Source organism: Myxine glutinosa, chromosome 6 (assembly GCF_964187855.1).
Source record: "Myxine glutinosa chromosome 6, kmMyxGlut1.1, whole genome shotgun sequence".
Classification (NCBI taxonomy): Eukaryota; Metazoa; Chordata; class Myxini; order Myxiniformes; family Myxinidae; genus Myxine; species Myxine glutinosa.
The window spans coordinates 19,472,494-19,487,450 of record NC_136266.1 but is presented as its reverse complement, the minus strand read 5'-3'; positions in this window follow the sequence as shown (position 1 = coordinate 19,487,450).

Below are 14,957 nucleotides of genomic sequence, written 5' to 3'. Positions count from 1 at the left end.
ATCTACAGCTCTGCTTGGACGAGAATTCGAAACAGTATCTTACCATCAACACGCATCGTGGGTTGTATAGGTACCACCGACTTAGTTTTGGAGTGAAATCTGCACCTGGAATTTATCAGCGTGTCATGGACAGTTTGTTTGCCGCCGAACGCAACGTCGTTTGTTACCAGGATGATATTCTGGTTACTGGTCGTACGGACGCGGAACATCTACAGAACCTGGAGAGAGTTCTGAAGAAGATTTCGGACTCCGGCCTACGTTTGCGTCGAGACAAGTGCAAGTTTATGGTGCCATCAGTCACGTACCTGGGTCATACGATTGATGCCGAGGGTCTACACCCGACAGATGAGAAAGTCCGAGCTATCAAGGATGCTCCTTCTCCACGAGATGTGACCGAATTGAAGTCATACCTCGGTTTGCTTCAGTTCTATGGTCGTTACATCCCGAATGTGACCGACGTTTTGGGCCCCCTTTATCGGCTTTTGAGGAAAGGAGTCTCCTGGAGCTGGGGGTCTAGTGAACAATCAGCATTCCAGACCTCTAAGGATCTGCTCAAATCGTCCAATGTTCTCGTTCATTTTGATCCAGAGAAGGATCTTGTGCTGACATGCGATGCCTGTCGGTATGGAGTGGGGAGTGTATTATCGCACGTGATGCCTGATGGTACAGAAAGACCGGTTGCATTTGCATCCAGAACGTTGACCCCGGCAGAGAAAAACTATTCCCAACTTGACAAGGAAGGATTGGGAATCGTTTTCGGCGTTGGCAAATTTCGCCAGTACCTTCTTGGACATCATTTCACGATTCGCACTGATCACAAGCCGCTGATCAGTCTGTTTGGTCCAACTAAGGCGACATCTGACACACTACCACCCAGGATCATCCGCTGGTCCCTGTTTCTCGCTGCTTATGACTACACCATATGTTATAAGCCCGGTTCGTCTATCACAAATGCAGATGCCATGAGTCGGTTACCCCTTCCAGAATCCGTTGATGATTCCCCTACACCAGGATCCATTATCGCACTGATGGATCATCTGGAAGATTGTGCTGTCGATTCTGGCCAGATCCGCACTCATACTCGACGAGACCCCGTTCTGTCCAGAACTGTCCAGGCTGTACAGCTTGGATGGCATTTGCTACCTGAGGGTGACCCAGATTTTGCGGCTTTTAAAGCACGTAAAAACGAACTCAGCGTGGAAAATGGTTGCCTACTCTGGGGATGTCGTGTCGTGATCCCGAAAAATCTGCGTTCCAGGGTCATGGATGAAATCCATGACTGTCACCCCGGGATTGTGAAGATGAAGTCACTCGCCAGAAACTATGTGTGGTGGCCGAATCTTGATGCTGATATCGAACATCATGTTCGACATTGTTACCCCTGCCAGAGCACCCGGAATACACCTGCGAAAGCGCCACTGCATCCCTGGGAATGGCCCAGCGAACCGTGGCATCGCCTACATCTCGATTATGCCGGGCCTATTAACGGCAGCATGATTCTAATAATTACGGACGCGCACACAAAATGGATTGATGCCTATGTGACGCGTGGTACTACGTCAGCCATCGTCATCGAAAGCCTCCGACGCTGTTTCGCCACTCATGGTCTGCCCAGGATGATCGTGAGTGATAACGGTTCGTGTTTTTCCAGTACCGAGTTTGCCAAGTTCACACGTCGGAACGGCATCAAACATAAGTTTGTCAGCCCACATCACCAGGCTTCAAATGGCTTGGCCGAACGATCCGTGGGAATCATCAAATCCGGATTGCAGAAACTTCAGGAGGGAACCCTGGAAACAAAGCTGTCTCGTCTCCTGTTCAAATACCGCATCACGCCACAATCAACAACCGGAGCAGCTCCGTCTGAGTTATTGATGAAACGACACTTGAGATCGACACTTGACAATCTCAAACCAGACATATCATCAAATGTTTATCAGAGCCAGCTTAATCAAAAGTTGGTGCACGATAAGACGTCCAACAGTCGATGTATCAACATTGGAGATCCAGTGTTTGCCCGAAATTTTGGTGCAGGTGCGACGTGGCTACCGGGAGACATCATCGAGAAGCCAGGTCCACTGTCCAGTGTGATTCGCCTGCAGGACGGCCGCAAAATTCGTCGACATCAGGACCACATAACCTACCGTCACTGTGAGTCGATGGAGCCTGTAGCATCGTCACAGTCAGGACAACAGTTCGACCCGCCACTGCCGGAGATCGTCGTGGCCGCTCCAGCCAGCTCGGATGCCCCGAAAACCTCTGCAAACGCTACACCCTTCGTGGAGACCAAAGGAATCACCTCGGACTCTGTATCCACTGGTACACCGCGACCCAAAGGAATCACCTCGGACTCTGTATCCACTGGTACACCGCGACGCTCAATGCGTGAGAGAAAAGCACCCGACCGGTTGAATCTTTGAAGATGTTTTTTTTCACGTTGACACATGTTCTATTTTCACGTATTTTCATTATTCTCATAACCGTTTGCACACATATTTTCACATGTTTTGGAAATGTTGCTTTTGAAATGTCAATTCTGGAAATCTAGCACGTATATTGCTCTTGGTAATTTTGGACTTAAAGGGGAGGATGTCATGTATGCAGTGCAAATGTTCACCGTTGTATCCCTACACCGGGACCGGGTTGTATCCCTACGCCAGAGCTCGGATGGCGCTGCTGTGAATCGGGCCTTGATTGGCAGAGTGAATAAACGCGTACGACAATTGATCGCAGTTTGTCGAGATACTTTACAACATTGCGATACAACAACATTAGATGGCGTTTTATAAATATTTTAAATGAAAAAAAACATGCCATGGCAGGAACATTTTTACTCATTTATTTCAGACAAATTTTGATCAGAAAGTCTTCATTCAAGCCCTCGCTCATAGTTGTTTTTCGGCGAGCGGATAATTTGGACTTTACATTCACTGCACAGTCTGGACTTGTCCTTGTAGGCCCAGCAGGTCAAAGGCCATAGGAAATCACCGCACTTGGCTAATAAATGAAGAACTAGAACGGTACTCGGTGGAGAACATACCTCCGCCTGGTTGGCCATGTCACTCAATGGTGAAGAATCACTTTTAAAATTATATTAGCCGGATCCGGATCTTCACCACAATTGAATCGATTCTTCATTGTCACACAGACAACCTGTCAAACAAGTTTCGTCCACATTCGTCCATAACTTTTTCAGACATCCTGCTATGTATCGTTTTTGGCCCTTTCTCCCAATGATGAAGAATCACTTAGAAAATTAAATATTTCTCATATCCGAATCCATATTCAGATCTTCACCAAAATAGAATCGAATCGTCCTTGTCAGACACCCATCCGGTCCACCAAGTTTCGTCTAAATCCGTCCTTAACTTTTTGAGATATCCTGCTATGTATCGTTTTTGGCCCGATCTCCCAATGATGAAGAATCACATAAAAGAATTCTAGTAGCCGGATCCGAATCCGGATATTCACCAAAATCTAATCATTTCGTCCTTGTCACATTCGCTACATCTCTGCCAAATTTGGTCCGAATCCGTCCACAACTTCTTTAGATATCTTCTTCACAAACGGACAGACAGACAGGGGTGAAAACATAACCTCCATCCACCTTTTGTGGCGGAGGAAACTAGAACGGGACTCGGAAGAGAGCACACCTCCACCAAGGTGAACAGATTACATTTTGTATCCCACTGATAGGCCGGATCTGGATCTGAACCTGAACCAAAATCGAATCGGCTTGTTCTTGTCACCGAACCAACTCATCCACCGACATTTGTCAGAACTCATCCATAACTTGCTGAGACATTGTGCTCCAGACCGATTGGTCCAGTCAAATGGTGCCTTGACCCACCACTAATTGGAAAAGATGGTTTCTCTGTTGGATTCTCCTCTGATATACCCCAGGAATACCATATCAAAAATAGAGATGAATGGGAGGAGTGGAAGGGGTCTAAATATGCTAATTTATGTTAATTAGGTCCGAACATCAAAGGAACAAGCTAAACAAGAAGAAATCTTGCATTTGTCTCAATAATAATCAATTTAATGCTACGCAACTTCATCAACAGTGTTGTTAGAAATGATAGAAACTCAAATTAGGTACCTACTTGGATTATTACCTGATGATGTAATCATAATTATGCTAATTAAGTGTCGCCATTAATGAAAAACCTTCTTTTGAAATAGTGAACCAAAAATTATAAGAATGGTGTCAAAACCTGGGTTTTCATGGTCAAGGTGTTCAATGGTACGAGCCAAAACTTCATGAAGTTATTATTATTATGCAAGTTATCCAAATTATGCAAATAAGGCCTTTGCCGCAGCTGAGGTTGGAGGCAAAACCTGTGCCTGAACCGCCTTTGAACACCTGACAACTTTTTCTTTGAACCACGGGCATCTAGGTGTGTCCAGGATGTCATTTTCCCCTCCATTATGGAGGCACACAAGTGCAATCTCACCAGCTTCAATAATTTGATTATGCGGGGTATCTGGACCAGCCTAAAAGATTCCTGCGTGCTTCCTGAACTTAGAATCATTGTTAAGCAGCTTTTTGAACGCAAGTGGTTTTCCGACCCCAAACAGTCCAGAAGTTGTGTCGCAACCTGAAATGGCATTAGTGTAGCAGCACAGAAAACCTGTTGTGCATTTTGTGATACAAGCACCAAATTTGGCACAAATGTACATTAATATGTTGCGAACATTTTCAGATATTGGGCCACTTGAAATTCCGTAATTTCTTTTTTCAAATTTTTTCAAATTTCGTAATTTCAAATTTTTCGGGTGACACCGTCACAATTTCGGTCTTCGAGGCCGGCCGATATAGTGGGGCGGCTTAGCCCAAATATTCAAAAGAATTGTGCATTTTGTGATACAAGCACCAAATTTGGCACAAATGTACATTAATATGTTGCGAACATTGTGTGGTCAGCAATGAAGACGAGAGTCTGAATTACATGTATGCAAAAGACCTTGTGAACCAGTGAAGCAAATACACGGGTAAGCATGAATTAAATCTAGGGCATGATATAATTTCCATGATGTTTACCTCTACACTCAATGGTGGAAGGAGGTAATGTTTTGATCCCAGCTTGTCTGTATGTCTGTTTGTCTGTTAGTCCACAAAATTCCAGACAAAGCTTGTAGTAGTGGTAGTTGTAGTGGTAGTGGTGATAACAGAAATTGTTATATAGAACTGAACTTATATTATTATTATATGCAGAAAATAACTTCATTTCTATATGCCTTGCAGTGGACAGGTTAATTGGTTTATGCACTGAAGGGGTCACCCTGGTGTGCACTGCTGTGTTCTGCCTCACTGAGTTGTTCAGGTATGATGTACTCAGCACAAGCTTCCGGTCGGCCCGGAGGTGGGGGTGCGGGGCCTGTCACGGAACGTCAAAACAAACGGCCTGCCGGGGCCGCCCAAAAGTCGGGCGTGAGGGGCGCGTCCACTAATGGAACGCCTCTCGTTTCCCAGATCGAGGGCCACGTGGTCAGGAGAACCTCGTCCCTTCCGGTCACACTTTGCCTATCGGCCGGCCTCGAAGACCGAAATTGTGACGGTGTCACCCGAAAAATTTGAAATTACGAAATTTGAAAAAATTTGAAAAAAAAAATTACGGAATTTCAAGTGGCCCAATATCTGAAAATGTTCGCAACATATTAATGTACATTTGTGCCAAATTTGGTGCTTGTTTCACAAAATGCACAATTCTTTTGAATATTTGGGCTAAGCCACCCCACTACATGTGCAAATCGAATGTTTTCGCATGCACTTTCCTTTAGGATATCCCTCGTCCTTTTTGGGGTCCCATGCTCTGCAGCTATTTGAATTTGACTTTGGTTCTGGTCTGAAATAGATTGCGCTTGGAAGATTCTTTGCGTGATAGCAAAGAAGCACAAGTAAGTCTGTGTCCTCTCCTACTAGAACACTCGTGTCCTCTCCGACTACACGAGAACAGCACAACAGTAGAGAACAGGCACATCGGGAGATCTGTGGAAGGGAGAGGGCTGGGGGAGGAGGGGAGGGATACACGGTATAAATACAAATTAACACGACTAGGAATTTCAGGAATGAAGTCGGAGATTGAAAGAGGTGGATTTTGTGTGTAAAATACAACAAACCTAAGGTTAAAATGTAACACAGGGCATTTGCTTGACCATTTGTGATTCTCCAAGGTAATGAAGCGCACCTTGCCCGAAATCGATGGACCATGAATTATTTTCTACCAAAAATATTTTTCCCCCAGAACACTCAGATTTTAAATTGAAAAAGGTAGTAATCCAAACGTATGAAATCATTAATGGAGGGGGAAAATGTCCCAAATGTTTTAAATTAAAACGAGAAACAATTCTCGACTCCTCTCTGGCGTGATCTCTCCATCACCGAACTCATTCTTCTTACTGCGAAAACACGCACATCAAGCACACGTGTGAACCAAATGTACATTTACATGTTTAATCTGATCGAGAAGATGTGGCTGTGAGTGAAGATGGCCGTCTGACAAAGAACCACACAAATCCATGTTATATTGTGGGATTAAGTTGTCATAAATCAATAGGAATGTTATTTTGAGAAGGTCAGGGCGGTGGAATGTCGAACAAACATCGGATGTGCATAAATCGCAATTCAGGACAAATACATCAGTTTGTTATGTTTGTTTGTTTGTTTGTTTGTTACCTTCGCCACCAAAGGTGGATGGAGGTTGTGTTTTCACCCCTGTCTGTCTGTTTGTTTGTTTGTTTGTTTGTAAACAAGATATCTCAAAAGGTTGTAGACGGATTCGGACGAAATTTGGCAGGGATGTAGCGTATGTCACAAGGACAAAATGATTAGATTTTGGTGACGATCCGGATCCGGCTACTATAATTTTTAAAGTGATTCTTCACCATTGGGAGATAGGGCCAAAAACTATACATCCGGATCCGCTAATTCAGCCCAGATCCACTTTTTTTGCAAATTCCAACTTCTTTCCTGGAAGTCTTTGCAGTGTCCATATGTTTTATACCTCTCCCACCTCCGCCAAAGCCCTCTCCCTCCCACAGATCTTCCGATGTCCCTGCTCTCAAATGTTGTGTTTGTGTCCTTCCCCCTCTCTCCCCATCTTGTGTTCCGCTCCCCTTATTTTGTGTTTTATATGTCGGTTTGACTTTTTGTGTGATTAATGTTCGCTCTTTCACGAGCCTCAATCTTGTATACAAAAAAATAAAATCAAGAAATAGCAGGACATCTCAAAAAGTTGTGGATGGATTTGGACGTAACTTGTTGGACAGGTTGTGTGTGTGACAAGGAAGAATCGAAGAATGTTTCTACATTATATACATTCTGTATTGTGATTTTCTGGTCTACTCTGAGATACAAAACATAAACTGTTCACCAGGTGGAGGAATGAATGCTCTCTACTGAGTGCTGTTCTAGTTCCTTTCGTGTCTGTGTTGACACATATGTAACACATTTCATTTGTGGAGTCTGCAGGTGATTGTTTAGAGTAGCATTGTATTTTTGCAAAGTATTTCAGAAGGCTCAATAAATCACCTGGGTCGTCCGAATCCGTCCACAACTTTTTGAGATATCCATCGTGCTCACAGACAGACAAACAGACAGACAAACAGACAGGGGTGAAACGTAACCTCCGTCCTCTTTCAATAGCGGAATTAAAATGTGTGGATGGCCCAGAGTAAAGCACAGGCATGATGGGCCAACCGGCCTTCATTGAATATGCATGGAAGTTGTGCAGGTTGAAGAGGAATTGATGGAGCAAGGTCGTCGTTGTGGACGTGGCTGCAGGGCCCAGAAAGTCGTGGGGATCAAGAAACTCGACTTGACAGTTGGGATCGTGTACAAGAAATCAAAAATACAAGAAAAGAAAGCAAACTGCCATGTGCAGCGCCGTTTTGGATGTGCGGTTGGTTGGTTGCGGTTGGTTGGTTGCAGTGTCTGTCTTGTAGCCTTGTAGCCTTGTCACTGTCTCCTGGTGGGCATGTGGATCCGTGCAGCAGAGTTGGGGGTTCAGCATCTGGCCAGCAGGTGATCGCCGACCGCGTACCACCACCAAATCCAACCACACATCCGATTTAATACTTAGCTGGCTTTGCTTAAATACTAGACACTTGAAGACATCTTAGCATTGATGGTACCTTTTCGGTATGTGTTTAATTAACTTATAATTGTGTTATGACATTTGTTTTAAAGTTTCAAAAAGTTAATGTTACTTTAAAAAGGTTATATCCATTTTTATGTTCAGTTATTTCGTAAATAGCTTCTTTGCTAGTCACCATGCTTGTAACCGACATCAAGTGTCTTGCTATTGGCTAAGGCAAGCAACGTGACTTGAAAGTCGTCGTTGTTGTTGTTGTTGATGTGAACATATTGATCTTTCAACTTTCTGTAATGAATCTTTCATCCGATATTTCATCCTGCAAAATAATCTTTAGGACTGCTTATAATATTGAATTGTTAATATAGCCTAGTCAAAAAATCTGAAAATGTGCCTTTATAGAATGATTGAGGCATTTTTGAGTAAAAGCAAACAAACCACTTTTTCTGGGGTAGTTTTTCATGCTGAATATGAATCTGTTGTTTGCCAAGCCCAAAAATGCGTAATTAGGTCACTAATCAAGGTCAAAGGTCAATGAGTGCAAAATTAAATTTTTTTGAAAAAATGCTTTATTTTACATCCCCTATCTGTACATTTCAATTATTTTACAATATTTTGTCTAGTAAGGTTGCTAAAGCTTTTCAAAATCTTATTTTTAAAGGAAAACGTGAGGACACATCTATGCTCATTTGCCTTTATCTCTGTAAGGGGCGACAATTAGTTTTTGCGTAATTTGCTTGCAGTTTAACCTCTAAATGCACAATGGGGCAGAGTTTTTATGCTCCTATTGATGGTCTAGACTCTAGAGATAGATTTTATAAAGACAGAATCTAAATGTCACCGGTAAACAACATAGGTCAAAGGTCAATGAGTGCGAAAGTCTTGCAATGACGTAACAGTTACTTGCACTTGAAACCATCCCTTTCACTCAACAGTGAAAGTGGCTTCATCTTTCTGACCCCAATGCATTTGCCATGTTTGTCAAATCATTTCCATTCAGACAGAGCAGGGTGTTCTTCAATAGACCCTTAATGATGAAGAATGAATCTAATAGCCTAGCATAAGCCATCTAGTTCGTACCCTAGGCATCAGGCATTAAACATTTCAGGAGTACAGGTAAGGGTCTTTTTAAGATTGTTAAAAAATGAAATATAAAATCAAATGAAAGTAAAGGAATGCATTCTTCTTTGGTGAGATACATGTACATACAAATGTGTAATGTATGCTTGACATCTCACATCATAGGCAGGTCTACATACATGTACATTTACCTAACAGTAGTAAAAAGACAGGCAGGGCATGGGCATTGACGATGAGTGCCTAATGCATCTACCACTAATGAATTAGTGATATCGGTTAGATGTTTTGTCTTGAAGAAGCTTTACTTTGTGTCTTTGAGAATAAGATTAAAACCCGGGCCAACACTGCCTGCGCTTATTCGATCATTTAAAGGCTGTTGCAGTATATCATACAACGTTGTAGTTTTCATGGTCAGAACATGCGTGCCTGGTGCTTAGTTTGGTTTCTGTTTCTCCCCTCAGGCCAACCATGGAACCTATTGCCAGCCTCAAGCGACAGCGTGAGGATGTGTCGTTTGAACTTTGTATCATTTGTCAGGGAACTAGCCAGGTCAAAGATACGATTTTCAACCAGACAAACCAGGGTATTGCTGCCATCAGAGAGGTGACCGAGCTCCGATGCAAACTTAGACACTATGAATTTCGATCAGCCGTGGACAGGCTTTCGACTCTCTTTGCAGAGCCTCCAGAAAGTCTCCCCAAACTTAAATGGCATAAGCTATGTTACTCTGCATACACACACAAGGGGAAAATAAATGCTAAGCTAGCCAAGGAACAATCGAAAAACGAAAAAGATCCTGAAAGAAAGAGTGTTTCGGCTGAAGCATGTCCGTTTTTACGCAGTAGTACTACTAAGATAAACTGGACATTGTGTATGTTCTGCCAGAACTTTGACAAGAAGCAGAAGACAAGTCGTGTCACAACCTTCAAAATGAGTAATGAAATTACGGAAAAAGCTAAATTTGTACATAACATCTTAGTCCGTACTGCAAATGAGAATGATTTAATCTCAGCTGAGGCATGTTACCATGTTAACTGTCTTAGTAAATTCTTTAGGGATGTCAAAAGGGCGGAAACTGAAAGCAAATCAGCAGACATGGCGATATCATGGTTGTGTCAAGAGCTGCGTCACTCTGCTGAGAAAGGGCACGTATTTGAACTATCTGCAGTGTTCGAGAGGTACAAAGAGTTAGCCAGTGAGTGCGACGGCACAATTCCTACATCGTATCTTAGTATACTGGGGACTTTTAAAGAAACTTTGTCGAATTGCATTGGGGACATTTATGAATTTCTTGTGCTAAGAAATTTGGCGCCTTCAGAGAAACAAACTTTGCTTCTTCCACGACATTTCAGTCACATACCTCTTTCAGAAATGGTGTGCGGTCAGAACAGTGCAGACTATATTCCCATATTTAGACAACAGGATGATCATTTTCTGTCTTTAGTGCACGTTGCTCTGCAACTCCGCAGTGATATCATGTCACATCCTGCATTCGAAGGTTGCGATGTAAGCGAAAAAGCAGAGTTGGCAAGTGTACCACCATCTGTACTCATGTTTGTGAATATCTTGCTTGGAGGCCAAAGTAGTGTCGATGCTGAGTTTGACGAAAGTGAGATGTCTGAAACTGGTTGGGTGAAGAAGACAAGGGTCCTTAGCATTGGACAAGACATGGTCTATGGTGTATGTGGAGACAAGAAGGCACCGCCTAAACACGTTGGAATGGGTATGACGCTGCACCAGTCAACTCGATCAAAGAAATTAGTTGAGCTATTCCATAATGCTGGGCACATAATCAGCTATAACCGGGTTCTTAGGTATGACACTGCCATGGCTGAAAACACTCTGAAAGCGCTTGATCAAGAAACTGGGGCAGTTGTTACCAGCAACCTGGTTTCGGGACGATTTGTGCATTTTTCTGGCGACAATATTGACATCAATGACTCTACTCTAGATGGCAAAAATACATTTCACGCTACTCAGTTAGCTGCCTGGCAGAGGGGGCCATCTGCTGAAAGCGGTCTTGGAGACATCAAACCATCCAATACGTCAACGTTGGATATACCAACAGCAGTTGAAAAGATCCAACAACAGCAGTTTCCGACACCATCAAAGAAGGTCACAGAAGATGCTGAAAAGTTCATTTGCCATATCTACAAGGAACCATCTGAGAACTGTAATCAAGCCCGCATTAAACTGTTCAACAAATGCCATGCAACGGAGACCCTACCTCCATCTAGTGATGCAGCAAAGTTCCACATAGAGCGTGCAAACTACCAAAGTTTAATTTGGAGAGAGGCCAGTAATCCAATGACAGATCTGCCACCGCCGACTGATTGTGGATGGAAACTCGTTGATGACAAGTTGTCACCGGTTCTTACAACTTTACCGTCAATTCCAAAGGGATGCCGAGAACTTACTCAGTGTGGTTGCAAGAAAGGTTGCAGTTCTGATAGTTGCTCTTGTCGGAAGTGGGGGAAACAGTTCTGCACTGAGGCCTGCAAGTGCAATGCCAGTGAAACACCATGTCGAAACAGGCCAAAGTAGGGGGGGGGGGGGGGGTCAGAGCTTACACAGTTAAGCTAATTGGCATTCCCCTGGATGGCTCCTCCTTCCAGCCAATCAGTCTGACAGACTGCAATTGATTCAGGATTAATTAAGAATACATGTGATAATGATCAACTGCCTGCACTCCAAACATGTTTGCCATGAAGTGCATTTTGCGCCTTGTGCCATGTAAGTGCACTTTGCGCCTTGTGACCGTTAGCCTTAATTAAGTGGCTAATTAGTCAAATATTGACATTTAGTGTAGAAAACAATCTTGCTATTATATAGGACTCAGGTAAACCACTTCACTGATGGTATTTAAGGCAACAATTCAAGTGAATTAAAACAGTATGTCAAAAAACGAAAAGTTGCTTCATTACGGATATATTCACAAAAATCTGATTTTTTCCCTTCACAATTCCCTTTACTTTCATAATTGTGAAAAGCTTTAGCAACCTTACCAGACAAAATACTGTAAAATAATTGAAATGTACAGATAGGTGATGTAAAATAAAACATTTTTTCAAAAATTTTGAATTTTGCACTCATTGACCTTTGACCTTGATTAGTGACCTAATTACGCATTTTTGGGCTTGGCAAACAACAGATTCGTATTCAGCACGAAAAACTACCCCAGAAAAAGTGGTTTGCTTGCTTTTACTCAAAAATGCCTCATGAATTCACGTTTCCCAGAAATTTGACTAGACTAATAAATAGTTACGGTATATGATTCTCTCTTTGTGGAAAATGAGTTTTAAAAAGGAATTACAATAAGCGATCGATGTTTGTAATTGTGCTAGCATGATCTTCTCACGAATGATGTTAAACAGACTTGAGAGTTGAAAACGATTTCTTGTGCGAATAAACGAAAAATGATAATAAATTAAATTTTGTTTGAGCAAACAGCGCAGTGTGACAACACACCGCCTTATATGTTATTCTTACTTTTAATCCACAATATCAAATTAATGGAGTAAGAGAGTTTATCATTTTAGTGCTAAATATAAATGGATACAACACTGGTGTAAAGACGAAACAGCAAAGATTAATTTTTTTTTAAATCTTGATTCGAGCTGGTTGTTTGGCTGATTGGTTGTTTACAAAGTACATTTTTTGAGTCGATTTTTAAAAACTTCTTTATTGCGTTTTCCTTTTCTCCTCTAGGGTGTTGAACCTTTGTATGTGTAAGAGATTAGACTGTACCCTTCGACATCGAACCTGAGGAGAGATGGTGTATTGGTGTAGTTGCTGGCAATGAGGCTGGTTTCTCCATTCTTTTATCGTCGTGTTATCCAACGTGCAGCTGAAATCTCACTGTGTCCAGTAAGTACTCTACGCATCGTGTGCATCCTGAGAAAATCAATTTAAACTATAACGGCACTCGGTGGAGAGCATACTGTATGCATAAACATTGTATAAACACCACCACCCACCAGTGATGACTCCATCGACGTTTCGTTTCGTATCCGCGTCTGCAGCAAAGCAAGGCGTTTTCCCCACTAACCCATGCAAATGGCTTTTGTATTTTGAACAATATTTCTTGATTTCTATGTTTTTTGTATATTGTTTTGTATAATAAAAATTGTATAAGTATTATTACATATGTGTTGTTTTATTACGAAAAAGTATCTTTTTAAAAATTGACCGAGTTTCACTCGTCACCCGACACAGTCCAAGATGGCGGCCACCACGCTCGCGCTGGAAGAAAGGTAATTCATGGTCTCATTGAGCACACGGTCGATTTTCCTGGCTCCCGTGGATCACATACTAGTACCCGACTGCAAAGCCGCAATGAGCCGGCGAAGCCAAAGCCTCTTGCCACTATTTTACCCATCACTATGGCATCAGGAGGTTAGGTAGTTGGTAGTAGGTAGATGTAGTAGGTGCCGTACCTGGTTCAAAATGACAACATTTGCATTCTGGATGAGATGAGATTAAAATTTATAAAACTTCCTTCTTGATTAATTCGGTGAATTCCATCTCAACTTCGGATATTTCCGGCCGTGAAAAACTATCCCCTAAGGCCGCGAGATTTCTAAAAAATAATTCTTCGTCGATTTTAGAATATTTGACGCCGTTTTCAGCGTCCAAAAGGTAATAAGCTTTTTTGAAATAGTTTTTCAAATGCTCGAATCTCATTGGTTCCGGTGTTTGGTGACGATTTTCGTTGAAGATAACCAGGGCCCGTGTGGGCCCAGGGAACGAGGTTGGTGTTAAAGTATTGTAATTACAAATTAGAGGTGCATAAGATTGTGAATCATAAAAAGACGGGTGAAACAAACTCCTATTGAACTTTTTCGCAATTTTTTATGCATACTTCTGCATCCGCAAGATGGCGGCCTCCACGGAGCGATTTGGTGCGTCATAGCTTCGAAATTCTCAAAGGATTTAGTCAGGTTCACTATGTCAATAAATTATATTTCGTTCAAAATCATGGTAGATTAGCAAACCTATACATTTTTGGAAAGGTTATAGCATAAGTAAACTAAAAATCAATGTTTACATTTGGAGAGATACCTGTATGGCGGCCATTTTGGATTTTCAAAATGGCCACTGTAAAATACATATTTTGTTCTATTTCTGCCTCTAATTACCCTAAAAACTTTTTAAAATATACTAAACCTATATTTTCAGGGACAAGGAATCCAATGAAAGTATCAAATTAGTGCTATGGGGAATGGTAAGACATGAATCAAAGGTTTTGAATTGCAAAATACTGTCTTTATATTCGCGATAAGTTGCATAATCAAATATATGTTATCATTTTGTACAGGCAGTTAATAACATCAAAATGTGTCACAATAATTCATATCACCAAACATACACAGGCAGTCAGCAAAATCATATATACACATGCAGTCAGTATAACTTCACATCTACAAAAGCAGTCAATGACAAAATATACACAGGCAGTCAATGGCATCAAACATACACGATTACAGAATATCAAAGGTGGGCGGTCCGCTTCGAAAGTCCGCTTATCCGCTTATCCGCTGCAGCGGACTAACGTTTTCGAAGCGGATAAGCGAATCGGAACAACCCCCGGAAACCGAAGCGGATAAGCGTAAGCGGACTACCGAAAAATTAAAGCGCATCGCGATTCGCCAAATCAGCTGTTAGCCTGAGCCGTTACTCTAGAATTGTGAATATTTATTTAAGTGAATAATAAGTGAAAACTGAATATTTTATTGGACGCTAGAGCGGCAATAACGTCAAGATGGAGAGATTTCTGACTCT